Here is a 27,281-nt window from a genome sequence, read left to right as displayed (position 1 = left end):
GAAGCCTCCCTCTGAGTTTTCCTTGGGCTCTTCTGCTGACCTGAGTAGTTCTAATCTTCCCATTCAAATGCTTTCTTGCAAGCAGCACTCACATCCTATGTGACTCTGCTTTTCTCTCTGCAGCTATCACATATGGTCCAGGGCATTGTAGATACTCATTAAGCAGGTGCTAGCCTTGGCAATAAGTCCTGTGATCTTATTTGATGCCTTTCATAATCTTCATGGCTTTAAAATCACATTCTAAATGGATGGAATTCCTTCTGCAAATCCCACCCAGGTATCTAATTCAGGGAAGCCATGCATATCAACTCACTTACAGCCCAAGAATCAGATAAATCAAATCCACTGAATCCTCAGTAGGGGGAGGAAGGGATGTGCTGTGTTGGATTTAAGAAAGATAGATCTGGGCTCTAATTCCAACCTTTCTACTCACCAACCAAACCTTCTCTGAGGCTCAGCTTCTTCATCTACTGAGTCATTTAGTTCTTTCGGTACAAAGTTGTTGTAAGAATTAAATGAGATATGGGGGCCGGGGTGTAGCTCAGTGGCAATGAGCCTGCCTGGCAAGCAGGAGGTCCTGAGTTCGATCCCCAGTACCAAAAAACAAAAGAAGAATTAAATGAGATAATGCATTAATGTACCTGGCATACAATAAGAGTTCATTACTATGAGCTAACAGCATGATTTTTAAATTAAATTTATTTTTAAATTGACATAATATGTATAGGTATTTATGGGTTACAGTGCTACAAACCAGTGCATACGTACAATGTAGAATGATTGACTCAAAGTCGCCAGGACCTCCATCTTCTCAGATATTATCATTTCCGTGCGTGGAGAGACTTCCCGCTGCTCTGTTCTGATCATTAGCATTATTGTCATCATAATTGTTGTCACGGTGTACGGACAGCGATGGGTGCTCAGGAGCTGAGGGACACAAGCAAGCAAAGAAGACCTGGGAGGAAGATAAGGAAGGAAGGGCCTTACCTCTGAGTCTTAATCCAGCAATCCTGAATGCACTGAGTGTGAAGGTTTGAAATCCTTCTCTGGTTGTAGTGACAGGTCTGCAAGCTCAGCCTGCATTTTGTTTCTATTTTGCTAAATGACATCACACCAAACCTCTTACAGGAGCATCCCTTTCACACGGTCACCTCGCAGGCAGAAGCAGACACACCTTGCCCACTGCTCTGCAGGTGAAGTCAGGACAGGAGGAGCTGCAGCTGAATCACCATCCCGGTACACCGCAGAAAGCTCAGAGGAAGTGTCGGCTCCAGGGCCAGATAACCAGGTTCTCACCCACTTCTGCCACTTAGAAGCTGTGTGGCCTCAGGCAAGGTGCAAGACTATTCTGTGCCTCTGTGAAAGAGGACTTTCAACAAATATTTAGATATCACTACATAAGCACTTTAAAAATATTGATGCATTTGATCTTTTCAACAGCCATGGACAGGAGGTAGGTCAGATAGGGTGGGCAAAGATTACATGGTTCATACATGTAACATGATGGGAGGGCCTGGCTTGGCATGTAGTAAATGCTGTGCAAGTGAGATTGTGAGCTGCTGTTGCCGTTATTGGGAGTGTTGTCCGTTAGCTGCAAGTGTCACTGCCATCCTCTTCATCTTCTGGGTTCCACTCCAGCACCCAGTGGCAATTTTTCTCTACTCATCTCACCATCAAGCTCTCTCCCATTTCTTAGGCTCACAGTCCTTCTGGTATTTCCCATCCTATTCTTTCCCACTCCCTCTCCCACTGCTGGCTTTGATTGTCCTCATGTTCTGAGCCATTCAGTTCTTCCAGCCAATTCCCTTGGTACCAACTCTCCTCAGACCCTCAATATGCCAAGCACAGATCTGGGTCTCCTTTCCTGTGTGGTCGAGGGCTTAGAGGATGATGGGCAGCCCGAGACAGAAGGATGGGACTCCAAAGACCTTCCATGTGTGTCCACAGCTCAGTATATTTGGTACAGTAGAATGAGACTCTTCTACTCTACTATACCAAATCCCTCTAAAGTAGCCCACCTTCCAAACATTTTTTACACACCTCATTGAAACACTGAACTTATTTGTTTACTAAGCACATCATCTAATTATTTAAACATCAAAGCATGCTAACTAGATGTATTTATACATTATTCTCAGTTGTGTATGTTTTATATTTAAAAAGAATATATAAGCTGGTTTGTAACATATGGAATGCCTTCTTGACAAACAATTATTTCATATTCAGGCACATAAAGCTAAATAGGACCAATAATAAGGATATGTTTAATGGCTTGTTAAGTATAAAAGATTGATACAAGGTGTATGTAGAATATAATATCATTTTTAATATACTTGAAACTAGAGGGCAAGACCCATGGCGAAAATTGGCATTGTAGGGTAAAGCCCAGACCACATCACCAAAGGTCCTTTCTTGTAATCCATGTTAAAAAGTTTGAGGTTCATCTCCAAGGTAATTGTAGAACATTTTCAGTAAGGGCTTTCTACAGAGAATTGACATAATCCTCCAAGCATTTTAATGTCTAAAATATCATCCTGGCATCGGTACAGGGGATAGATTGGTTAAGAAAGTAATACTGGATGCGGTCACAATATTCCAGGCCAAAAAGAAAAATTACTGGGATTGAAAGCTGAGGCCAATGGAGAGAACAATGGAGAGTCAAGTGATGAGCAGCCAGCTGTGACAGAACTTGTGATTTACTTTATGAAGGGGCTCCTGTAGTGGACCCTCCATCACTGGGTAGATGGTGGCATACTTTGCCAAAACAGACAATTCGGGAGGAGATAGAGGTTGGGGAGGGGCTTGTCAGGAGAATATAATCCATTTGGGTTTTTACTTGCTGAGTTTGTGCTATCTCTAAGAGGTCCAGAGAGACAGCTGTATTTGCTAGAATGTAAGAGATCAGGGGCATCGATGGTTCGGACCAGTACATCTGAGGTCTAACACAACACCAGGCAAATGCTAAGTGCTCAGTACATTTCAGATGATTATGTGTTCCTAGCCAAGTTTACGGATTTGGATATGATGACTCTGCTCTGGGCAATTGTCTTAGTTACTTTTCTCATTGCTGAGACAAGATATCTAACACCCAGAGTTGAAGGAAAAAAGGTTTATTTCAACACCCAGTTTGTAGAGGTTTTAGTCCATAGTTTGCTCCTTCCAAGGCAAAGCAAAATGGCAAAGTCCATGGTGGAGGAGAAAGAGTTCATGGTGTGACAGGCAAGAAGCAGCAACAGCAAGCAACAGCCTTCTTTTCCCTTTTATCCCATGCAAAATACAAGCCTTTTGGGTGGTGCCACCCATACCCAGGGTGCGTCTTCTGTCTTCAGTAAATCCATTCAGCCACACCCAGAACTATGATAAACCAATCAGTGGAGTATTCCAGTTATCACACACCCTTAATCTCAGTGTCAGACATTCTAGATCCAGCCAACTCCAAACAGCCTCACCTATGAGCACATGATATGTTGGGGAAACATCTAGATACAAGTCATGACCACAATACTCAATGCTTTCTGGTTTTCTTACACAGAAAATCCTATAATTTCCTTGGGTGTCTACCATGGCCATATTACTTTCAGAAATGTGGAACTTCTGTTCCATGCCCAAAGGGGTATGTTACAAAAATCATACTAAGATTCTTAATGCTACTATGACTTTTTGTTAAAGAATAGAAACAAAGTTGGTAAATTGTTTACTGACAAAAGAGCTAAAGGTGCAATAATAAATTTTCAAAGTGGTCAGACTGAGTAGAATGAATAAAATCAAAACATGGGAGTGAGTTACTAGGATTTTTTAATCCGACATTTGGCTATCAAGTTGCCATCCAAATGATTAAGAGAGCCAGGTACAATTGCTTGAGGCCGATTGTGAGCAGCATGCACATCAAAAAGTCTACAAGGGATCTTTGCATTAGAATGAGCAGCACGGAAAGGTGCAGACCTCAAGGAGAAATCTGGAAAAGACTTTATGGAAAAAGGGGAAAAATGTACTAAACAGCTCTGCTACTTGGAGGAGTTGGAACAAATCGTCCTTTCCTGAGAAGCTTGAATTACCTGCCTATCCCTTTAAGCATTTTCATGTACAAATCAAACACAGATGGCCCATTACGTTTATGACCTCACTGTCAATTACTCTAGATGGAGCATGCATTAATTATTGAAATATTTTCATAGTATACAAGTTTTTAGTGGTTACATTGCCACAGATAATTTCAACTTTCTGATTAGAAGCTGGTATAAACAATTTTATTTATGAGAATTAATCTCTTGAATGTAGTGAAGATTACAAATACAGTAGTGGATTTTTTTCCCCCACTTATCAAAGCCAAAGTGGAAATCCTGGCCTCCATACTTGGAAGTCAGTGTTATGTTCGCTCCACATAAAATACATAAACTCTGCCAAAATCTATTACAATTGTAGTAAATTTTGATTACTGGAGTTGTTTATTATTTATGTTGAGAAGATAAAGATAATATTTGGAATAGTCCTCTTCTATTCAATGTATAAATTAAGTCATAAAATATCTTGTTTTGTAAACTGTAAAAAGAAAAAAAAAGGCTAAACTTGGTTGAAGCTTCACATTGTTGCATCTGCTTCTGTTCAAGGCAATGAATACTTTTAGAGGATGACAGTCCAAGGACTTATTTAGGCTTTTAACTGTGCAACTAGATTTGAGTACAGGGGACATGGTGAACAAAATGCTAGAGTGTGAGAGGTGAGCTCATGTACCTAAGGTGACCCCCACATAAGGCAGGAGAGGCAGAATAAGGATCAGCCCCCTGGCCCCAGAGCCCACACTCCTAATCTACCAGCCACTTTCACCATTTCCAATTCACCTTTTTCTAGCTCAAGATTTTTTTAATCTGGGTCCTTCAGACTTTGTATTTAAATGGAGTCGGCCAGAGTTTTTCCAGGAGAAGCCTTCAGCTGGATAGACTACTCTTCTATTTACTTATCTGTATTCCTTCTCTCCGAACTTTACTGTAGCAAAGAATATTCAGGCAAGGAATGGCACAAATGAGACAGGCATTAAAGGAATGCAGATTTCACAGCCCAATGGGATAAAGTGGTCCCTCAAGCCAGGCAATGTCAACATGCAATCATGGGCTTCTTTCTCTGGCCAAAGCAAAACAGGTATGGAAAATTATACCTCTAGCAAGGCACACACAGAGTGCTGAGGGCACTCTGGTTTCACAATGGGCTTTGCACAACACAGAAGTGAGAAATTCCCACGTAACTCGGGACATTTAAGGCTCCCTCTCTGGCCAGAATCATGCAAGAAGATGGAAATGTAGCATCTGTGTCCAGAAAAAATCATCCATCAGTGAGCACTGCTTATATAGTAGACGTTTACAGCAGACATTAGTAAGACACACTGCTAGTGGGGAGAATCCATGTAAAAATTAAATGACATATCAATTAATTAAATATTCTTCAATTAATTTCAGATATTAATTTCACTAAATTAAAAGTGATATATTCCCCTACTGCTAATAATGGAACTCTCCCAAGGCTTTTTAAGCACTTCATACTTTTTAAAACTCTTTTGCTATTGGTATGACAGAGGGGACTGCAGACCTCAGCTGACTTTTTCTGTGGTTGTAACAAATTGACAGAGAACAGCCTAGAACCTAGAGTGATGGTGTGACAATGGTCAGTCTCTGGACATTCTTTCCAGTTATTTTGTACGTGGTCCCACCCAAGGTAGAATGGGAAAATACCCTCATGTCCACTGACCAGATGAGAACTGGAGTTCAAAGACAAAGAACAAGTCAACACTGAATCCCATTCAAAAACTGGTATAGCCAGGAAGCAGAAGGGAAGAGAGGGAAGAGGGTTGGGAAAAAAAGAATTAAGATGCTAATGTACATGTACCAACTCCCCATGAGGTGGGTAGTCATTATGTACTATAAATATGTACCAATACAATTTTTTAAATTAAAAATTCTTTATCCTGGAAGTGACAACATGTCAGGAAGATCTTAATAAATGTATACCTAAAAAAACAAACAGTAACCAAGCACACAAAGTCCGCTGAGGTATGTTATGAGTGTACGGGTGAACAGGAGGGTGTGGCTACTATTAGGATAAGAGTAGAAAATGAAATACACAGTAGTGTGCAAGGTGAAACAGTTGTACAGAGGTGGAAGTAATTTCTTTTATATAAGATTGAGAAAACATCCACCCAGTTACAAATAGAACTGTGTTTAAAAATTAACTGGAAGAACAATATCACAGGAGGTTAAGCAATTTCTAATTCTGTAATTTATTATGGGATTGGGCCACAGTATCATCTCAAATGCTTGAAAAACTAGTCTTGTGGTTTACTCAGAAGTTTGGACAAGCCAAGTGTAGTGGTGCAGGCCTGTGATCCCCACACCCTCAGAGGCTGACACGGATGGGATTGCCAAGTTCGAGCCAGTCTAAAGCAACTTAGCAAAACCGTGTCTCAAAATAGAAAATAAAAATGAGCTGGAAAGTAGCTCAATGCAAAGATGCTGGGTTCAATCCCAAGGACAGTGAAGGAGAAGAAAAGGAGGAAGAGGAGGAGGAGAAAACAAAGAGGAGGAGGAAGAGGAGGCAGGGGAATCAGCTTTGAACACGGAGCACTAAAATCTGGTTTTTAAAAAGTTCTATTTTGATCCACAGACTAATACCTCCATAAGACAAAATGTAGTCCATGGGGCAGGAGCAGCCTCTCCAGGAAGCCTTTTGGGAAAGTCGTCTCAGGCCCCATCCCAGGCCTATTGGGTCACAATGTCTGCACTTTAGCGAGATCCCAAGGCAGCTTCTCTATGCCTCACAGCTACAGTTTATAGCATCCCTCTCCTGCTATGCATTCACCTAGGACGGGAGTCACATGACCCGAGCCACTCATAGTGAGCCAGTGAGAAACCTAAGAGCTCTGTTTCTGTCTGCAGTTTCCTTCCTAGTCTCATGTTGTAGATTTCCATCAAGCTCTGATGAAGAATAACAAAAATATTTAATTCTAAATGTCTCCTAACAGTTTATTGAGGCTCACCATCTTATGCATGGGCTCTCAGGTATTTCAAGCGCTTCCAAAATTCACCTTCAAAATATTTTGATTAGGAAAACATGATTCCCTATCCCTACATTTCCAATAATTCTCCATAATTCATAATTTTGCAGAGACAAGCATTTGAAAATCCTGTTTGCTAGCTGTCTTTGCCCCACTAAGAAAATCAATCTATGAAGGTCAAGACACTCAGGTGTCCAGTGGGAAAGCTACACTGAATCACTCTGTCCTTGTGCTAAAGTTTCAGGCCCTCCTTATGAGTCTGTTTAAACCAGTTTCCCCACTTGGAATTGGGGTTGCTTCACATTTTTCCCATCTCTGGCTCCTTGCTTCCAAGACCATTGTATACTTACTCTTCCCTAATTAGAAGGAACTCTTCCATCCACCTTTCTGGGGTTCGGGAAGAAAAAATCTTCCTTCTGTCCAACTCTCACCACACACCTAGGCACAATACAGTTAGAATAATATTATAACATAAAATATTTTTTCATACAAAGAAATTTTGAAGAAAAAAATAACTTTCAAACCTACCAACCTGACAAGTTCATGATCCAGTACATAGAAAGTTAGGTTCATATACAAGTTTGTACTTCATCTTTCCTTAACATTACCTCAAAAAATTTTAATATTATTATAGGCTTCATAACATTTGAATGTTCATATGATATTTCAATATGGATTGGTTATAAGTATGTAATCAATCTGCTTTCTTGGCTATATAATTGACTTCTAATTTTTCATTCTTAGAAATAACTTCCAAAACCTAATTTTAAAGATTGCAAGATTGGATCCCAGTATTTGATAATTATTGTCAAAGAGAGGAATACTGGCCAGTGGCCAGGATTACATTGCTAACTTCCTTCCGTTAAGCTACTGGTAAGTATGTACCAGGAATCACAAAGGGGGACAGGCAGAAAAAGTGTTTAAAAAAAAAACAACCCTAATTATTCTTATCTTAGAAATCAGTTAAAAGCACATGTTCTATTAATTGACTCAAATTATCACTTTCATCTTGGAGTCAGTATACAAGGTATAATCAAAATATATGGTAAAGATTTAAATTTTTAAAATGTATCACAGTGAAAAATACATTGCTACTAATTCCCCTCAAAATAGCCCTCCTGCTTCAAACACACTCATCCTATCATCCTTGCCACTTTCGCAAGCACTTCTAGAAGTCCTCTTTCTTGAGTACCTTTCCTTAGCAACCTAGATTTCTTAAATGTATTCAAAATGTAACCATTTCTGTCACATAAAAGCATTATGGTATGTCCTCATCCACCTTATTCATGGGTCTCTCACTGTGCAAGTTCTGGCTCTTCCCTAAAGTCAAAATAGCAATGAAAGGGTGATGTTTTGAATTGATTCTTATAATGTAATTTTTTAAAATTTAAACATTCACTGCATTTTTTGATCGCACCTAATGTGGTGTTAATTATGTGTGAGGTTCACTTCATTTCACTTAAAGTTGCTCAGTTACAAACCATTCCTGGGTTATAGAATTGCCCATTTCCTGCCTATGGCTACATTGGAGTAGAACTGAACATACTTAGCCATAAGCATAACATTTTAGTGCTGCTATAATTCGATTACATTCTCACATTCTGTTCTGCAGTATAGAATCAAAAATGTAGCCAACACTTAGAATTTGCTTAGCCTTTATTTAAATCACACTTTAGTCCACCATTTCCATTAGACCTACCTCAACAGCTGCTTTCTGTGTCTCCTACCCTGTTCAAATTACTATTGTTGTCCAAAGAATAAAGGTCACACTCATTTTTTGTGGTGCATGAGAGAGATGGTAGAAGCCTCACTGAATGGCCCAACTTTGAAGGTAGTCTTCTGAGAAAAGGACACTCCAGGCCCTGGGGAGAGCAAAGAGGCAGAAAACCTGGGGGAAGCACGACCAGTTTTGTTTTGCTAAATAAAATAAATATAAAGGAAATGGAAAGAATAATTTTTAAAGATGAATTGGGGAAGAAATCATGGAAGACTTTGAAGACCAGGACAAAGAGTCTGGAAAAGAAGCTATTTCAGGTTATACGAAACTAAAACCAAATTTGTGCCCCACGATGACTTAGGAGGGCAAACTGATGGAAGAGACAAGACCCAGACTGAGGCACTAGTAGTACAGAGCCATTGGGGTGGAAAGGAGCTGAAGCCTGAGGGAAGAGACAAAAGAATAGAGGAAAGACAAAGGAAGGTCCTGCAGAGGAGCAGAAACACACCACAAGACAGGGACAAGGAAAGCTGCTCTTGGCCGGTGATTACCAGGACAATCCCCTTCTTGAACTTCAAGCCCAAAATAGACTTCTTTATCAGAATACTTTCTGTCTCTCTGCTCACAAGGCTACCTGCAAAAGCAGGAACAGGGCTGGGAGTGTAGATCGGTGGTAGTGTTCAGGACAAGAAAGAACGAAAGAAGAAAAGAAAGAGAGGAGGGGGGAGAGAGAGAGAAAGAGAGAGAGAAAGAGCTTAGAAAAATATGCAGGCCTGGGCCGGGGATTTAGCTCAGTGGTTCCAGTGCCTGCCTCGAAAGCACAAGGTCCCGAATTCGATCCCCGGTACCAAAACACACACACACACACACACACACACACACACAAACAAAAATATGCAGGCCTAGGATAAAGCAAGCTGAAGCAGTTGTTTGAGACACTGAAGCTACGATGGAAATGGCAGTGTGTCACTGCCTCTATTCATGCACACTGAAAAGATGAATGTGTTTTGTTTGGTTTCATTTTTGGACCAGAGGCTTTCCAGCTTCTGAATGTGGCCACCGGAGTTTGTAAACATCTGGCCAGGCTCCAATGATGAGGCTACCTGTCCCCACCTTTCCCAAGAGGAGGGAGAAACCCAGTAGGGAAGGAACATGAGGTAATCTCCACCTTCTTCGAGAAACAAAGTTATCACAGAGCATAAGAGTGACTGAGCTTATTGTCGGTGTAAGTTGAGACAAAAAGGTGATATCGGAGATGATGGTAGTGCCTTTGTTTAAAATTAAAACTACTGGATAATTTAGAAATAACAAGTAAAACATAAAATATACACACTTATGACCTAGAAACTTCATTTTAAGTGTTTATGGTAGAGCAGTGCACACTATATATTAGTGATATATATACATATATATATAAATATATAAGTATATAAGAATATACTTGAGTATATAAGACATATTTTTAAATGTCTATAAAGATATCCACAAAAGTACAATTTATAATAACCGAAAGATGGGAAGAACCCAGATGTACATTATACAGAGTAACTCATTGAGCACTGATCTAGCTAGGCCAAGCAAAAGTCTTAAAGGAGTTGGAAAGAATGAGCTGTACCTGTTTCTACTAACAAGGGAAGATTTACAACACTTAAATGAAAGAATTATCGAATGCACAAAAATATGCAAAATAAAACACTTGTTTTTGAGATTTACTGGGATGGGGAAAGGACTGGCCATGTGCACAATTCTGATAACAGGTCACCTCAAGAGAATTAAAGAAAATAAATGGAAGTTGGAAATAGTCTCAGGGAGAACTGTAGCTGTAGCATATATGCGTGCGTGTGTGTGTGTGTGTGTGTGTGTGTGTGTGTCTGATGAACCCAGGGGCTTGTGTGTGCCAGTCTAGTGCTCTACCACTGAGCTACTTCCCAAGCACCCTCCCCATTCCTTTATTTTGAAACACAGTCTCACTAATTTGCCCGGGCTGGCCTTAAACTTTTGATCTTTCTGCCGCTGCCTCCTGAATAGCTGTCACCATGCCTAGTCTTCTGTTTTATATTTACAAGGAGACTAAGTATCTGACAATTGCTTTGTGTTTCAAATTTGTTTCAATTTTTATTTGAAAATTTTAAATTTATTAGTCCTAATGAGTTGATGCTGGGTGAGAGGGTCTTACTAGGGATTGAAGCCAGGGCCTTCCTACTGAGCTACATACCTACCTCTTTTTTTTTTTTCCTTCTTTTTTTTTTTTAATTTTGAGACAGGATCATGCTGAGTTGCTAAATTACCCAGACTGGGCTCAAACTTCTAATCTTCCTGCTTCATCCTCCCAAAGTGCTGGGATTACAGTTATGTACCACAATACTCAGCTTGATTTTTCAACTTATTGGATTTTATACCAAAGACATCTTTCCTCCAAATTGATTGTTTATTTTTTAAGTGCTGGAGATATACCTCAGTGACTTGCCCAGAATATGTGAGACCCTAAGTTTGACCCTCAGAACTGAAAAAAAACATAAAAACACACAGAAAAGTCAATGACCTATTGGTTTAATCCAAAAGTTAATGGTTGGATAACAGATGCACAGATAGAAACAGAGAAAGACTAACTAACCTCTTTCAACCAATCTCCAGAAGAGCTGCCAATTTTGTATAGGATATCAAGGCAATTCTGCCCAGTAGAATCATGGTGGCCCCATTACCAACATAGTGTGGCGACATAAATACCAAAGGGCACAACGCTGAATTGCCAATTCAGGAAAAGCCATGGGTGCTACATATTTGGAAATGAGTGTGAAGTATCAACAGACTTAGATGAGAACCATGAACAAAACTGGTTTAAAATCAGAACTAAACTAATCTAGAGTGCAATTTATTCACTGAAATACTTTTCTAGGTTCAGAAATCAGTGAAAACACATTATTTTCTAAATTAGAAACTATGTGTATAGTACCTTTATATCAGTTTCAATTTTAGAGGACAAGGTAGAGCTAATGCAATTTTAATACAGATTAGCAGATAATGATTATCAGGAAGATGTCTTTTGCTCCCTCTGGACTTTTTCACTTAAGAACTTGATGATGTTTGGGGGTAAAGAGTCATAAGAGGGATTCTAGCACGTGACAGCAAAGAAAATATTAACCTGCTGTGTTGCCGAGTGCTGGATTGATCCTTCAAGCAATTTAAAAGACAATCAGAACAGGAAGACTCAAGGACAGTTTAAATATTCTGAAAAGTATTAAAGTAGCTCTACCTGTATGTAACATGCACTTTTGGTGGATTTCAGTGATTCTGGTCACATTGCTTGGGCTCCTGGACTTAGAAGGAGTTGGGTTTTAATATGTCACTTTATTTTTCCATGTGTCAAAGGTAGTGATAACCACTAAAACTGGTTTCGAAAGTGTTTCTCTGGAGCCTAAGCTCCTGTACAGTGTGCGTGGCTGAGCTCGTGAGAGTGTGCTGAGAAAAGGGTGTTTCAGCTCTTTTTTGAGATTTCCAGTGGGTCGTGCTGTAATGCTCTGTATGACAGACAGGTCTCAATTTGAAGAAGAGTGACAACCCACATCCTCTGCTTTGATGGGCTTAATGATATGGCCTGGCTTGGTGACTACCTTGGGGTGTGGGGAGCTTTTGGAAGCCCCTCTGGGTGTTCTGTGAAGACCCTGTAGGGGTCTGGATGGTCCTTTCATATTGCTGATAGTGAGTGAATGGATATGGAAGCACCTGTACCTGGTGAGCTGCTGCATGGATGTTATGCTTCTCGTTGATAATCTTTTGATTCCTCCATGTGGCAGGATCGATTCCAAAACCAGTTTAGCACACTGTGGGTGTGATTAAGCCACATTTTAGAAATAGAAGGTTTTTTATCTATTAAAAAACAGTAAAACTTCTAAATCTCTAGCACAACTAAGATAAAAATTTTTAAAATACAGATCATCGATGTGATTAAATAAACAGGAACTAGCACTAGAAAAAAAGAAAAAAGAAAAGGGTGTTTAATGAGTAACTTTCCAGTAGAAGGCCTTGAGAACTTCCTCTAAACATTAGACTGGGCTCTCCTTCTGAAATACATTAACAGCCTACAGAAGGCTCACAGGCGCCGGTTACCATGCGAAGCAGATGTAGGACGTGTCCACTCCCACGCAGGGAAAGGTCGGGGCACCCTCAGCACCCTCCCCAACTGGGGCTGTGTTTGGAGATCCCATTGACTGGAATTCTGCTGGAGAGAAAGATTGATAAAGCCAAGCAATCGGAGTTATTTCCTATGCATGAAATTGATTAAATGCTTCACTAAATGGCTTATAAATTTGCTTCTCATATTTCTGTCACCCACTGAAAAGATTACAGAAACTCTGCATATAACCATGTTGTATACAATACCAAATTACAAAAGGTTGTAAAAACTAATGTTTTGTTTAAAGTTTTGAGCAGGACCATATGCCTTCAGTGACCTTGAGTAAGCTATTTTAATTCAAAACATTTCAAAGAATATAAAGGGGAGAAATATTCAACAACATAACAAACCAGACAAGCGGTGGGTATACCTCTGCCAGCTCTGGTGAGCTCCTTTCTACAGGGTGGAGAGTGACTTCCCTCAAGCACCTTGTGCCTGGAAAGCCGAGAAGTACACATGGTTCTACAAGGATATGTTTGCAAAGGAGATGAGAAAAAGGCCAGGAAGACCTCCCAAAGTTGAGTCTACTCTATCATTTTTTAGTTCAGAAAGAAATATCCCAATGAGTTCTGAGTCTTGGATAGACTTGCGTGTAGAAAAGACGATGATTATTATCATGGGTGGGTGGGATTGTTTTATTTGGGGGTCCTGTTTTGTTTTATCTTTGCACATCTTTGCAATGTCACTTACATTCCATCCTTTCTTCTGTGTGAGAATTCCTTCTAACTATTGTGTAACAAAAGGCTGGGGGAAGCCCACGAGCGATTTATAGGCAAGCAGGTGACCTGCAGATGTTACTTGGGAAACTAACCTCTTTCTTAACATGGCCTTCACTTCTACAGGGAAAATGATATTCCTTCATAGCATTTATAAGACATTATGTCCTTGGCAAGAATTAGCATTTGGCATTAATGCACATTTTCAGGAGTAACTTCAAGAGAAGAAATTTTATAACCAGCTATGTGCTTCAAATCTCTACTGGCCTGAACTCCACTCTCCATCACTTTCACAGATAGTCACTATGGAGAGAAAAGATGGGCTGTCACAGCCCATGACCATCTGCAAGCCTGGAGGTAGCAATGACATGAGCTTTCCCGGCATGGAAGGAGCAGGCATCCCTTCTATCATGAGGCCTGGCCTGGGGCATATGCAATTCTGCCTGCAGTTTGTGGGTGCTTCTAAGGAGTCATGATGGAATTATCCCTTGTGTATGAAAACACAAAGTGATCTCACTTGTAAAACCCAAATAATTTTTTTTTCAAATGAATATCTATTCTGGGAGACATGCCAACACTTCAGGGATGATTTAACCAGACCATCAACAGCTAGACAACTTATTTAACTCCTCGGTGATGGTTACATGAACCCTCTTTTTGGCATTAAGCCACCGCATAAGAAATACTGATGCCAGATACAGTGTTTCATAAATTATAATAAATTGGCTCCTCACTGTATAGCACATAGAGCTCACCTCTACCCACAAGTATGTGTCATCTTAAAGGTTTGAACCCTTGACTTCTGAAAGTTGACACTAATTCTATGAGGTTGTCCTTTATAAAAGGGTTTTGGTGATCAAATTCACGTGAGGACGCCTTCCCTGGAGATTGCACAGTGGACAGTAGGGTGTTAGTGGCTTCGGGGAACTCTGCTGCAAACAGTCCTACTCATTTTGATCCACTGTTTCTCACTGGACTCCAGACATTTTAGCAACTTACAATTGTTCTTTCAAACATACTCTGTGGAACACTGATTAAATCTCTTGCATATTTGGCAGACTAATCCAACTTTGGGAAAATCCAGCAACTCTGGGCTGCTTCAGAAGGAAGACTCTTGGCCAGAAAAAAAAAGTCTCTCACCCTGCTACAAGAAGATCATTGCCAGTTGCCTTCTCCTTGTGTTTTGTGGACCAGAGTCCATCCACATTCTCATCTCCTGATTAAGCCGTGTTGTGCATTCTGTGGCAAACAGTTCTTGTTTTCTTTTAAGATTATTTACAAATCCACCCTGCTTTTCTCCTTTAATAGACAGAATCTATGTTTATTCTTCCCTTGCCTTAATCAAAGTCATTCATACATCAAGATCACTCAAGAAAACCTGGCAGGGAAGAGATAAATGAAAATGACATGATTACAAATATAATATTGGATCTACTCTAATCTCTTAAAGTAAATCATTTGGAAACTTCAGCATACTAACTAGTAGGAGTAACAGATTCCCCATGAGGGACCTCAGAGATGACCATGGACGGTGCTATGCTGTCGCCTTCATTGGGATCTTTGCTCTAAGCCATGGGTCTCCAACTGGAAAGAGTGTCTGACCCACCTGCAGGCTAATTCAGCAGAGTTAGGGAAGAACCTGAGAGCCTGCATTTCTAAACCTCTCCCTGGTGATGCCTGGGGCCAGCACTTTGGTAATTACAGCTTACAGCAGTGGCCTAACCTGTCTGATTAGCATTACCTGGAATCTTTGATTAAAAACATCAAGCCCCAGCCCTATTCCCAGACTCCTGAGATTGGACTCTCTGGGAAGATGATTCCATCTTTTTAATCAACTCCCCTATGGTTCAGATCATTCAGGGATGAACTTCTGCAGTCTGAGATGCAGTCAGATCTTGGACCCCCACCTGCCTCTGAGCCCAGGCCCTCTCCCGGTTAGAGGTCTCTTCAAAGTGCAAGAACTCTGCAGACACGTGAATGCCTCATCCAATAACTTGTCCAGTAATTGGTATATTGATTGCTAGTGTCATCATGTTTTAGTATATATAAACCCCTCACTCTTTTACACAGCCCCCAACAACCCAAAAAGTCATTGTTTATTCATTGTGGCTCCCAAACTGCCCCTTGTCAGCTCCTGCTGGAGGGCTTGCTGATAAAAATCAGCAGATGATTGGACACACACATTCTTAACATGACTGACCCATGGCGTCTCAGAGGGCAGGCTGAGAGCCTGTCATTACAGTACAATGCTTTTCTTTCTTCCTCCTTATCTAGCCCAGATGATTTTGAGATTTTTATTAACTCATTATTGACTGAAGATGTCATTAAAGCCAATGGGAAAGCTTTCTTTTTTCTTTCTTTTTTATTTTAAGTGGGAATAAATGTACAGTTTTCTGGGAGGAGAGGATGGGTTAGCTGATGAAATAGCTAAGACAAACCAAGTGGAGAAACTTACTTTGTGAGAACTTAAAATCTGATTCATGGGTACTGGGATTGAAAATCTGCACAAAGTAATACCACTGACTTCAGAAACATGTTGGGGAAGAATAGGGCAATTTGATCAAGGAAATAGTGGCCCATAAAATTCAGCAATTTCTGTTGTGTTGTGGACTCAATCTTTCAAAGTTACAAACTAAATTAAAAAAAAAATTTTTTTTTGGTGTAACTCTACTAAAACCTCTAAATGTTTCTTAACCTAAATAGTCATTAAACCATATCTTGTTTCTTCATGCTTTTAATTTTCACATCTGCAGAATTGCTTTTAAAAATCAAATTAGATCTTTTGAAGGCACTTAAATTGCAACAACCTTATGTTTTTTTATATGCTCTGGGGCTTCAGCCTTTTCATCTGGATTGTGTGTCCAATTAATGGGCCATCTCAAGGAGGCACTAATCATTTCAAAAACTTGAGACTATAAAAAGCAAGCAGACCATTTCCATTATAACTGATTGGATTGAGAATACGCTACAGAGGAAATGTTCAATAATTATGATAACTTCTTAGATGAGATCACACTCACAAACTGATGCCAGTCGCGTAAGGTGCTTTTCATTGTGCAGAAGTTTTTCGAGTTCAGTTTCAGACATTCCCCTTTGGGGTTCTGCCTTCGCAATGCCAGAAGGAAGTAGCAAGAGTGGGTTTACACTGATTTTTAGCAGTTCTGGATAATTCATCTGGCAAAGAAAATGTCCATTACTAGCTGTATCTTGTTACCAAGTGTTTACTAAATTTTCATATTTTCAAACAGCATTGTAAATTAACAGACCCTCCTAATACATGGCAAAACTATTCCCCAAGAGGCAAAATGGTTGTCTGAGAACTTTTAAAAGATTTTGGCCCAGGGAAACTGATGTCAGTAAACTATGACCAATATTTAAATATGTTTAAGCAAAGTCTTGTTCTGAAATCACCTAATTGGGTCTTTTTTCCTGTATTTATTTGCCTGATGGAGAATTTCATTCACTATGTTATGTTAAATAGAATAATTACTATTTGCAAATTAACTTCATACAACCACTTTATCTAATTTAGTAATAACAGTACTGAGTCTTCTTTTCACCTTTCTGTACATAATGTTGAAGCCTCAGTGAAAGTTGGGGTGGGGAGAGTTAAAAACTCAGATGTTTTTAAAGATCCAGATGTACAGTGTCAAATAAACAAAACATTAAGGTTCTTTACTTTTTTTTCCTTTCTCATCCAGATGTTTAATATCATATAGACACTCTCTTAGTCTATTCAGTCACAACTGGTCTTTTTAAATAGCATTTACCAATATTTGAATTCTTTCTTTACAAAATTATCTCTAAAAATCCTATTTAAGACATTCATAGGGAAAACACAAAGCAATTTTCTTCAGAAACAAAATAGAGTACCTGGTAGATTTAGAATACAAGAAAACCACACAGAATTGTGCCTGAATCTTTACACTGAAAAATATTTCATTTGTTAAGTTTTAAATGATGAAATATACTTCAACCCGAAAGATTGGAATGGCAACTTAATTTTAATTGGCATGTGTGTGTTAATTTCCATTCTAGTAAGTAGCTTTGGAGAGTCAGAGGCAGGCTCCAGAGTGTAAATGATGGGCATCTTTTCTTTGGGCTCCTTTCCCAACTTATTTGCTTTTTATTAAATCCTAAAATGCATTACCATTGGCCCTTCATATCTACTTTTACAGATTTAACCAATCGCACAACATTTGCACTGAATACATACAGACCTTTTATCTTGCTGTTATTCCCTGAATAATACAGTATATCTATTCACTTAATATTTGCATTGTGTGAGATGTTCTAAGTCACCCAGAGATGGTCAGAAGTATACAGGAGCTTGTGCACAGGTTAATACTACATTAATTTATACGTGGGATTGACCACACACAGATTTTGTTATCCATGAGGGATCCTGGAACCTGTGGATATGAAAGGAAAAGTCAACCTAATGTTTTACAAACAAACCTCTGTAAGTTTGAGTGCATGAAAACATAGACATGAGGATCTAAAGAATGTCCTGATGGTGAGGCCTGGCACTCGTGCGTTCTATGTGACCTTGAGTCAGTCTGTTTACCACTTAGTCTCAATATTCTCTTCTTTAAAATAGAAATAGAGCTGGGAGCATGGCACAGCTGTAGAGCTCTTGCCTGGCATGTGAAAACCATGTGAAAAGCCCTGGGTTCCAACTCTAGCCCTGCAAAGAAAACATTTCAAAAAGGAAATAACCCTCATTCCAGTTAGCATGAGGCTGTATTGAAAGAATTTTGCATGATCAGAGTACTTTGTAAATACTTCTGCTTTATGAAATTAGTAGTGTACAAAATAGTTTATTGTCCATATTACATCCATTACACAAATAATATCACTATATAAAAGAGCCATTACTAATAATATGGAGTCCAAGGGGACACAGTGAAGGTAGTAACACAGAGAAGATCTGGAAAACTACTGTTTCTGAATTATATCCAGAAATGACTATACTTCCTGGCTGGGCAAAATAACATGAGATTCTAGCTCAACTGTGCTTCTACACTTTGCTTAGCTGAATAGAAAACCAAGTTTCCCATTGCTCTTTCTACTTCAAGTAAATAGACTAGTTGTGAAACTAAGTGTGTCTCTGACTGCAACAGGGCATTTATGCCCACCTAGGACCCGCTTTTTGTGTGACTGGTTACCTTAATTTTGATGGACTTATACTCCCACTCTCTCCTGACCGATGGCACAACGCTTACCTTTGCATATGGCAGTTGTGTGGGTGCGGGTTGACCAGACCTCTGGTGTCTCTGTATCATGAGGTATTGCTTTTGTTTCTTTCTTTCTTTTTTCCTATTAATAAGTTTTCATCAAGATCAAGTTTTGGCCAACCTTCCTTTCCACAGTATATCAGGGTTACTAAGTAAGAAGTCAACTCGTGCACTTATAAAAAAGGTAACCACTAAATTTCTCTCAAACATTTTAATCTTACTTTTTTTTATAATGACTACAGGATTTTTGGAAAAGTTATCAAAACTTTGGAGCTGTATGTTTAAGATAGTGAAAGATTTGTGAAGTACAAAAAAGAATACAAAAGAAATGAAAGGAAAATAGCTTAGTCCATTTTAATTTTTTTTTAAAGCCAGAGTGTCAGAATGCTACAAGAAAGAAAAAGAAAAAAAAACCTCATCCACTGGGACATTTCTTTCAAAGTTTAGCCCAACTTTTTCTCCATTACATGACTATCATCAAGATGGGATGAATGAATAATCAACTTTTAGTTCTTCAACTCTGAAGTCACAAATCACTCATTAGCATGTTACTATATTTGAACACTGGCTTTGAAGAGCTGGAAATCAATACAAAAGGAAACAATAATAATAAAAGGGAAGATTTCTGCTGCCATAACAGGGAAAGGTGTGTGTGCTGGAGGAAAGCAGGGTACAGAAGCCCATGACAAGTCATGATAAATGGGTCGTTATAAAATTCATGTTTAGGCAGCACCAGGCCGCGGATAATGCCATTCGTCATGGCAACACTAGGCTGCTAATGAGCTCTCATTGCATATTCATGTCTGTGTGGCTCTTCTCTCCCTCCCACCCGGAACTAGTGCCTGGAAATATCTCTACCTCAAGCTGAAGCTCTGCTTAGACCTTCTTCTTCTTCCTCTTCTTCTTCTTTCCTTTTTTTTTTTTATGTTGCAGCATTTACACTGTTAAAGTGCTGCCCAAGATTGATTGCTCTGATCTGTAGTTCAATTGTAAATTAGAATACACATCCCCCCAGGGACACACGGCCCCTATTTGTGATTAAGAAAAAAGCCCCATAATAGACTAATAGCTAAAGTTCTCTCTCTTTTACTTTCAGGCAATTAGCTTGATGAAATGGCCTCTTTTTGTGTACCCTGGAAGTGTAAACCGATATCATAATGAAGTATATGATGTTTATTCTATTATTTTCACCTTGCTGGGTATGCAGGAATGCATAAGTAATGGCTGCTTTGTCTCCTACGTTTACTGGTTCACAAGTAAACTATTTCTTAAAGAAGCAGTGTGTGCTTTCTGAGGCTTGAGTTAAGCAACCCCTCACTGCGGTGTTACCTCCATGCAAAGGACTCTCTAGTCAGGAGGAAGAAAATAAATTTGCAAGGTGGCCATGAGAGCAGGAGTCTGATATTCTAGGGGCTTCTGGCCACTGGGACCATTTGGGGTGTCTGGGGTGCAAAGTGCAAATGGCATGCAGAAGCAGTGAGGGTAATCAGGGTGCTTAGGAGAAGTGTCATGGGATGACTGTGCCCAGTGAGTCTCCAGCTAACTATCTCCCATAGTTGTGGGTCACCTACCTAGTTTCTAAGCTTGGGTGGAGAAAGCTCTTCCTGCACACGTTATTTAATTATTTTTAATGGACTGTACCCCTCACCTCAGAAAGGAGTCTAGTCTTTTTGAAATCTAAACTTTGATTTCATAAGTTTCTCAAGTCCTCTTTCATGACTATCTTTAGTAGCACTGTCATGGCTGCCTTAATGTCCTGAATTAACTTAAAATCTGTACCTTTTATGGTCATTTTGACTTTGGGGAAAAGCCAGAAGTTGCACAGTGTCAAATCCAGTGAATATAGTGTATGAGCTCATACCAATTTTATGTGCCTACATTTCTATTAGCACTCAGCAGCAGCATTCACCATATTTTTATCACAGCTCATAAAGTCATTCATGAAAGAAGACTTCCAGAACTGCTGCTGAAAGTGGCAAGAATGATGGGATAAGTATTTTCAAAGCAAGGATGAGTATTTAGAGGGGAATTAAGGGCAATGTGTCCTTTAGGTATAATATTTTTTTTAATTTCAATATTCTTCATATATTTTGATCACCCCTTGTAAACTAAAATCTAACTTGCTCTAAAATGATATAAGATGATGTCAGTTACCTTGTTATGACTTGTGTCTTGATGTCCCCCACCGAAAGCCTCATGGAGTCATAGGTGGGGCTTTTTCTGAGGTGCCTGGATCTGAAGTATGTGACATTGGAATTGATTCATGGTGCAATGCTAGGATCAAGGGCACTAGAATTAAGGGTGTGAGTGCTACCTGCTCAAAGTAGCCTGGATAAGATATAAGGGGTATAAAGAGCTGTGGTCGCCCCTTGTTGCTTTGCTGCCTTCAGCCCACTATGCACTGTTTCTCCTCTCTGATGCCTGTCTGCTATGCCAGCCTGACATTGAGCCAGTCAATTTGGGACTGAAATCTTTACAGAATGTGATCTAAATAAACCTTTCCTCCTTTAACTTTGGGTGTTGGGTATTTTGTCTCAGCAACAAACAAAGTAACTAAGACATTACTGTTCTGAGTCTACAATTCAATTTTCTGCCAAGCATCAATGATCCAGTTTGTTGTGTTCACCAAATGCTTCCTAGATTTGTATTATCTGAAAAAAATCCATCCCTATTTATTTTAATATGCATCCTATTTAAGTTTCTAGAAAATAATTTTCTAGCAAAAGAATCTTAATAAATTTTAATACTGAATTTGATGTGCATGTTTAAATTTGTTATATTCATAAATTAATATTTTATATAAATTAATTTTTGATCTAGTGTTTGGTTACATATAAAATGTGCCTGCATTTCCCCACATTACTCTAGTTGCTTCCAGGCTACATAAAATATTTTAAGAAAAGTTTGTTTCTGTATTCCGGAAAGTCTTTCTAATCCTACATAATTTCCAAAAATACCACAAAATAATCTCTCAAGAAATATTTATTGAAAATTCACTTTATAACTTCCTTTCTAAAAATCAAAACATTTGTATCAATCTTTATTTTTTGAAGGCTAATATAATCTTCATCTTTTACAACATTAAACTGCAATATAACATTATAAACCTGTAATGTGAGTATAAGTTTTCATTGTTTTTGGCAATTTTTGAACATCATGACATATTATATTTGAAATATTCTATTCTAAACTTTCAAATGATACTGCATTTGAGGTCACCTCCCATCACTTACATAACCTGTCACATTTTTTCAGGGTATATTTATTCTATGAGGTTACTAAAACTGTTGATCTCACAGGAATGGAGAGCAGAATAGTGGTTACCAGAGGCTGCTAAGAGCAGAAGGAAGTAGTAGGAAGAGTTTACATGGATAAAACTGTGAGGCCACACAGGAGTTACACATTCTGTTGTTCTATTGCATAGTAGGTTGACTACTTATAACAAAAAATTGGATATTTCAAAATACCTGAAAGGAAGATTTTTCAATGTTCTCACCACAAAGCAATGATAAATATTTGAGGGACTAGATAAATGAATTACCCTGACTTGATCACTGCATAATGTATATATGTTTCAAAACATTGCTTTGTGCACTATAACCATGTACTCTTATTAAATGTCAATTAAAAATGAAATGAGTATACTTATCCTATAATATTAATGCTTCATCTTTCTAATGCTTCAAATTCTTTGACACAAACTACTTTATATAATTAATCCTATAAGATCAATGAACTAAACAATTTTAGTATTATCTCAAGGTTAGTGGGAGAAATGTCAGACTCAGAGAAGTTGCATGACATGCCTGGTGTCACACATTAATAACTGCAAAGTTGAGACTTGTCCCCCAAGCTTTAACTCCAAAATCTGAGCTCCCTGTGCATGCTGTGCTGCCTCTCCTCTAACTACACACTCATGACCAACAGTGACTCTCCAGAATACCACAGCTCTGAGCACAAATCAGCTTTGTAATCTTCATTTTTACCTGGGCAAGGTTAACAAATGAGTTAAAACACACACACACACACACACACACACACACACACACACATGTAACTCGCCACTAAAGCAGATTCAGCCCAAAGATTACTTCTCTTCAGAGATGGTCCCTAGCTTCTATCCGTTTACCCTGATGCAAATACCTCTTTGATTTTGTCCCCTCAAATGAGCCTCTTTTATCCAAGTAATGACTCCTCCCTTCTTCAGGCCAGTGAGGACAGGATTTGAATCTAGAATCTGGATGATAGACTTTTTCAAGGGTGCAGTGGTCTTGCCTGCCCAGGTACATCCGAGCTCAAGGCCTGGTGTACAATTAAACTCTGCTTATGGCTCATAAGAAAGCAGTTCTGGGCTGTTTATATTAGAGAATGACCACCACCACCCCAGGAATGGGCACCTGACAGATGGTTTGTCCTTTGTTCCATTAGCCTAGAGATTATCCCAAATGAGACATCCAAACAAAACCCCCAGGAGTAGACAACAGCAAAGACATAGCTTTGTCAGCCATGATCTCTTATGAGCAAATTCAGCTTCCTAAATGGAGAAAAAAAAACCAGAAATGGCCCCAAAATAAAATAGCCTTGAAGAACGTATAAGTACTTCTAAATCTCAATTGTACCATTAGTTAAACTTCTAGGGAAAATAAGTTTATATCATTATGCTTTTCACTCATTCCACAATTCAGTCAATAATTCACTCAGCGAGTACCTACTCAGAAAATAGACATCATCCTGCTCCTCATGCAACTTACAGTTTTACAGAGGAGATAAATACCTTATAATCACACCATGAAGGCAAAAGAGAATGCAGCAATATGTGCACAAATCACAAGTATAAAAAACTAGGATCCATAGTGTACGTGATGTGAACAAATGCTTCAAAGCAGAACAACTTATAAGACAAGGCTGAAGACTGAGGTTATAGGTTGAAGGTATGAAGAAGGGGGAAAGTATTTCTAGAAACACCATGTGCAAAGGCCCAGGAGTAAGAAACAGCTTGGCAAGTGAAGGGAGCACTGAACAGGCAGCATGACTGCAGCAATAGAACCTGATGGTAGAGCAGGATGTAGCTATGCTGAGGAAAGAGGATGTAAGTGTTCAGGCCCACCATGTGTGGGCCTTTGCAGACCACACCTTGGGCAGAAATCCAGGATTCCACTTTAAATCCAATGGAAAAGAGCCGAAAGTCCTAAGGAGCAGAGGCCTGTGATCGGATCTACAGCAACACAGAGGGTGACAGTGTTGCCCTATTTTAAATAAGGAACCTCGGGCCAGGATGTAGCTCAGTGGCACAGTGCCTGCCTGACAAGCGTGAGGTCCTGAGTTCAATCTCTGGTGCAAAAATAAATAAATAAATAATAAATAAATAAGGACCCTCACTTTGTCAGGACAGGAACACACAACAGTTTTTCCAAAGCCCATTACCAACTAGCTTCTAGGGCGGCACAGCCTCTCTACTGCTGGAAAGCAGACCCCTCTCCTATCCAGGAGCACTGTGGTCCCAGGCCTGTCAGCACGGAGTGGACAAGGTCTGACAGCAGACATATCAAAGAGCCCCTGAGTCAGTCTAAGAAACAATGACAGCTCCCGTGACTGAGCCACAGGCTAAAACACAGATACTAGAGGATGGAGACTTGTAATGTAGAGTTGGAGCTTGGCCTAGACAGCTCAGAAGTACTTATTCTCAACATTCTAAGATGCTGACTTGGCCATGTGACCTGCTCCGAGTCACCCGCCTGTATCCCTTGACCTAGTTAGAACCCACCACTCAGGAGCACAGCCCTCTGATGGATCACGTGGCTCTCATTGTTAAATCTTGTCTGCTCCACTTGGCAGTAAAGTCCACAGGACACAAAAAGCCTGCATCTTCGTCACTACTTTCTCCCCAACACCTAGGTAACACGGGGTACTTGTAGATGCTTTCAGTGTTGGATGGCTTTGAGTGGGTGATAGTACACAACACTAGGTGTTGTAATTGTGGATTTTTTTTTTCTATTGCCTCCTGTGGGCTCTTGGAGAGCAGAGTGGCTGTTTCAATCTATGCATCTCCAGTTTATTAAAGCTGGCATATGCTATAGTGTTGATTCATTGATTAGTTCTTTAATATATAGATGAATCAATTAAGTAGGATCTTCATGAATGCAGCCCACTCTACCTCTTCATTAGTCAACCACAAGGTGCATAAAATCACACCATCTAAGCGTCTTGTGTATCACTGATATTCACTGGTGAGATGCCCCCTTAAAATTGGTGTTCCACTCAATCCCACATATTAATACACACCCAGGAACATGTATGTGTAAAACCTCAAGAAATGTAAAGAAAGTCTCCCAGTCTTCAGAAGTCAACCAATTCCCTAATCTTGACAACTGTTAAATGAGACACTAGCCTATCTTTGGGGGGAACTGAGTGAAAAGTACAAAAGAGGTCTCTAATTAATTTTTACACCCTCTTGTGAGATTTAAATTACTTTAAGATAAAGTGCTGTAATTTTTTTAAATAAACACATTTTTAATTTTATACTCACATATCCTTATATATACTTTTCATATGTATTTTCAGAACACTTAGCACAATGGTAATGATTAAATGAGGTTATTATGTATTACACTGTGCATAGGAAAGGTAGTATCCTACTTGAGCACTGTTCCTTTTGTCTGGCTGAGCTGGCATTTAAAATATGCTGGGAGAGGAGAGAGAAACATTACTTTTGCATGATTCAAGCATATCCTCAAAATGATGTTTTCATAAACAAAGTGCCAATGGCTATAATCTTCTCTTTTCCTTTTATCCTAATTCAGGCCAATAACAAGCATTTCTGCTTCCTTCTGCAAGATTCCAGGCTTTGAAAGACAGGAAGCAATTATAAGTTGCAGGGATCTGTTAGCAAAAAATTCACAAGAAGTCAGAATGCCTTTAAATTTCTCTCTCCTTAGTGTTATCCTTTGAAAATGATGCTAATTTTGGATAAAGATATTTAAAATAAATACTGTTGATGAGCTGGGACTGTAGGTTAGTGGTAGAGCATTTACCTAGCATATGACCTGGGATTCTACCCCAATACCCCAAAAAGAAATAAATGAATAAATAAGGTCGATGTTCACACTTCAACACTATACTGGCATTTTTTTTTTTTTTTAGTTCTTTTATTAGTACATTTTAGGTATGCAATTCGTTTACATTTATCATTGGGTGTTTGTACCTCTACATGAGGTATCTTGGTTCTTATTTTTTTCCCCATTACCTGTGCACCCTTCACCCCCTCTGCCCTTCCCTATTTACATAAATTTCATTTCCTTTTTTTTTTCTTTTCTCATAGTTTTTCCTTTCCCTCTTTTCCTTTCCCCTTCCCCTCCCTTCACTGCTTCGTCTTTGGACCTTTTTTCCTATTTCACATTATCAATTTTTCATTTTAATCATTTTAACCCTTGTTTACACTTTCAGTTTCTCACACTAGAGAAACTATTCGGTATTTACACATGCGTGTCCTATTTATTTCACTTAAGAGTATGGCCTCGATATGCATCCATTTAGCTATAAATGACTGTAGTTTTCCATTCTTTATGGCTGAGTAGTACTCCATTTTATAAAAAAAGCCACATTTTCTTTATCCAGTTTCCAGTTGATGGGCACTTGGGCTGCTCCCAAGCTTTCGCTATTACAAACTGCCACTATAAACATGGGTGCACATATATCGCTGTGGTATGATTCTTTTAATTCTTTGGGGAAGATACCCAGGAGGGGAATAGCTGGGTCAAATGGGACCTCTAGTCCTAGTTCTTTGAGGTATCTCCATACTGATTTCCACAGTGGTTGCACCAGTCTGCACTCCCACCAACAATGGAGAAGGGTTCCTTTCTCCCCACAACTCTGCCAGTATTTGTTATTTGTTGATTTCTTGATAGCAGTATACTGACATTTTTGAACCCTGTGTTTAAGAGCCCACGGTTAGTAACTTGGAAATCAATGCGGTTCATCACATCAAAACTCTGAACCCTAGTAAGCAACTGTCCTACTGCCTCGAAGATCCAAAACCACTAGCAAGTAGTCCATCTGCAGCCAGGAGGGGTGGTGCATTCTTCTAATCCCAGCTCTGGGGAAGCTGATGCAGGAGGATTGCAAGTTAGAGGCCAGCCTGGGCAACTTAATGGTATCCTGTCTCAAAATAAAAAATGGAAATATAGGCTGGGGCTTTTTTTTTTTTTTTTTTGGTACCAGGGATTGAACTCTGGTCCTTGTCCTTGTGGGGGTAGGTGGCAGAACCACTGAGCTAAATCCCCAGCCCAGGCCTGGGGCTTTTTGTCACTCAGTGGTAGAATTCCTGCCTAGCATGCATGAGACCCTGGGTTCAATCCCCAGCACTGCAAAACAAAAAACAAAACAAGACAAAACAAAA

At 39.4% G+C, this 27,281-nt stretch overlaps 1 protein-coding gene across 43 annotated transcripts in view; it reads right to left on the bottom strand.

Moving 5' to 3' along the window:
* Positions 1 to 681: 681 nt before the first annotated feature.
* Positions 682 to 27,281, bottom strand: part of LOC101712748 (uncharacterized) — a 78,135-nt gene continuing 51,535 nt past the window's right edge. For 18 of the 43 annotated variants that reach the window (XR_015441699.1, XR_015441697.1, XR_015441698.1 and 15 more), the window contains 3 exons: positions 16,670 to 16,823; positions 8,742 to 15,027; positions 682 to 7,480 (listed from right to left, as the gene is read on the bottom strand). The gene's annotated coding sequence lies outside the window, so the exon portion shown is untranslated. The other 25 variants (XM_087188334.1, XM_087188332.1, XM_087188339.1 and 22 more) reach the window with 23 other exon arrangements.

Source organism: Heterocephalus glaber, unplaced genomic scaffold (genome assembly GCF_053883595.1).
Source record: "Heterocephalus glaber isolate CG9 unplaced genomic scaffold, H.glaber_assembly_v1.0 deba00001531, whole genome shotgun sequence".
NCBI lineage: Eukaryota > Metazoa > Chordata > Mammalia > Rodentia > Bathyergidae > Heterocephalus > Heterocephalus glaber.
The sequence above is the reverse complement of the archived record's forward strand: the minus strand, read 5'-3'. Positions and strand labels throughout refer to the sequence as shown.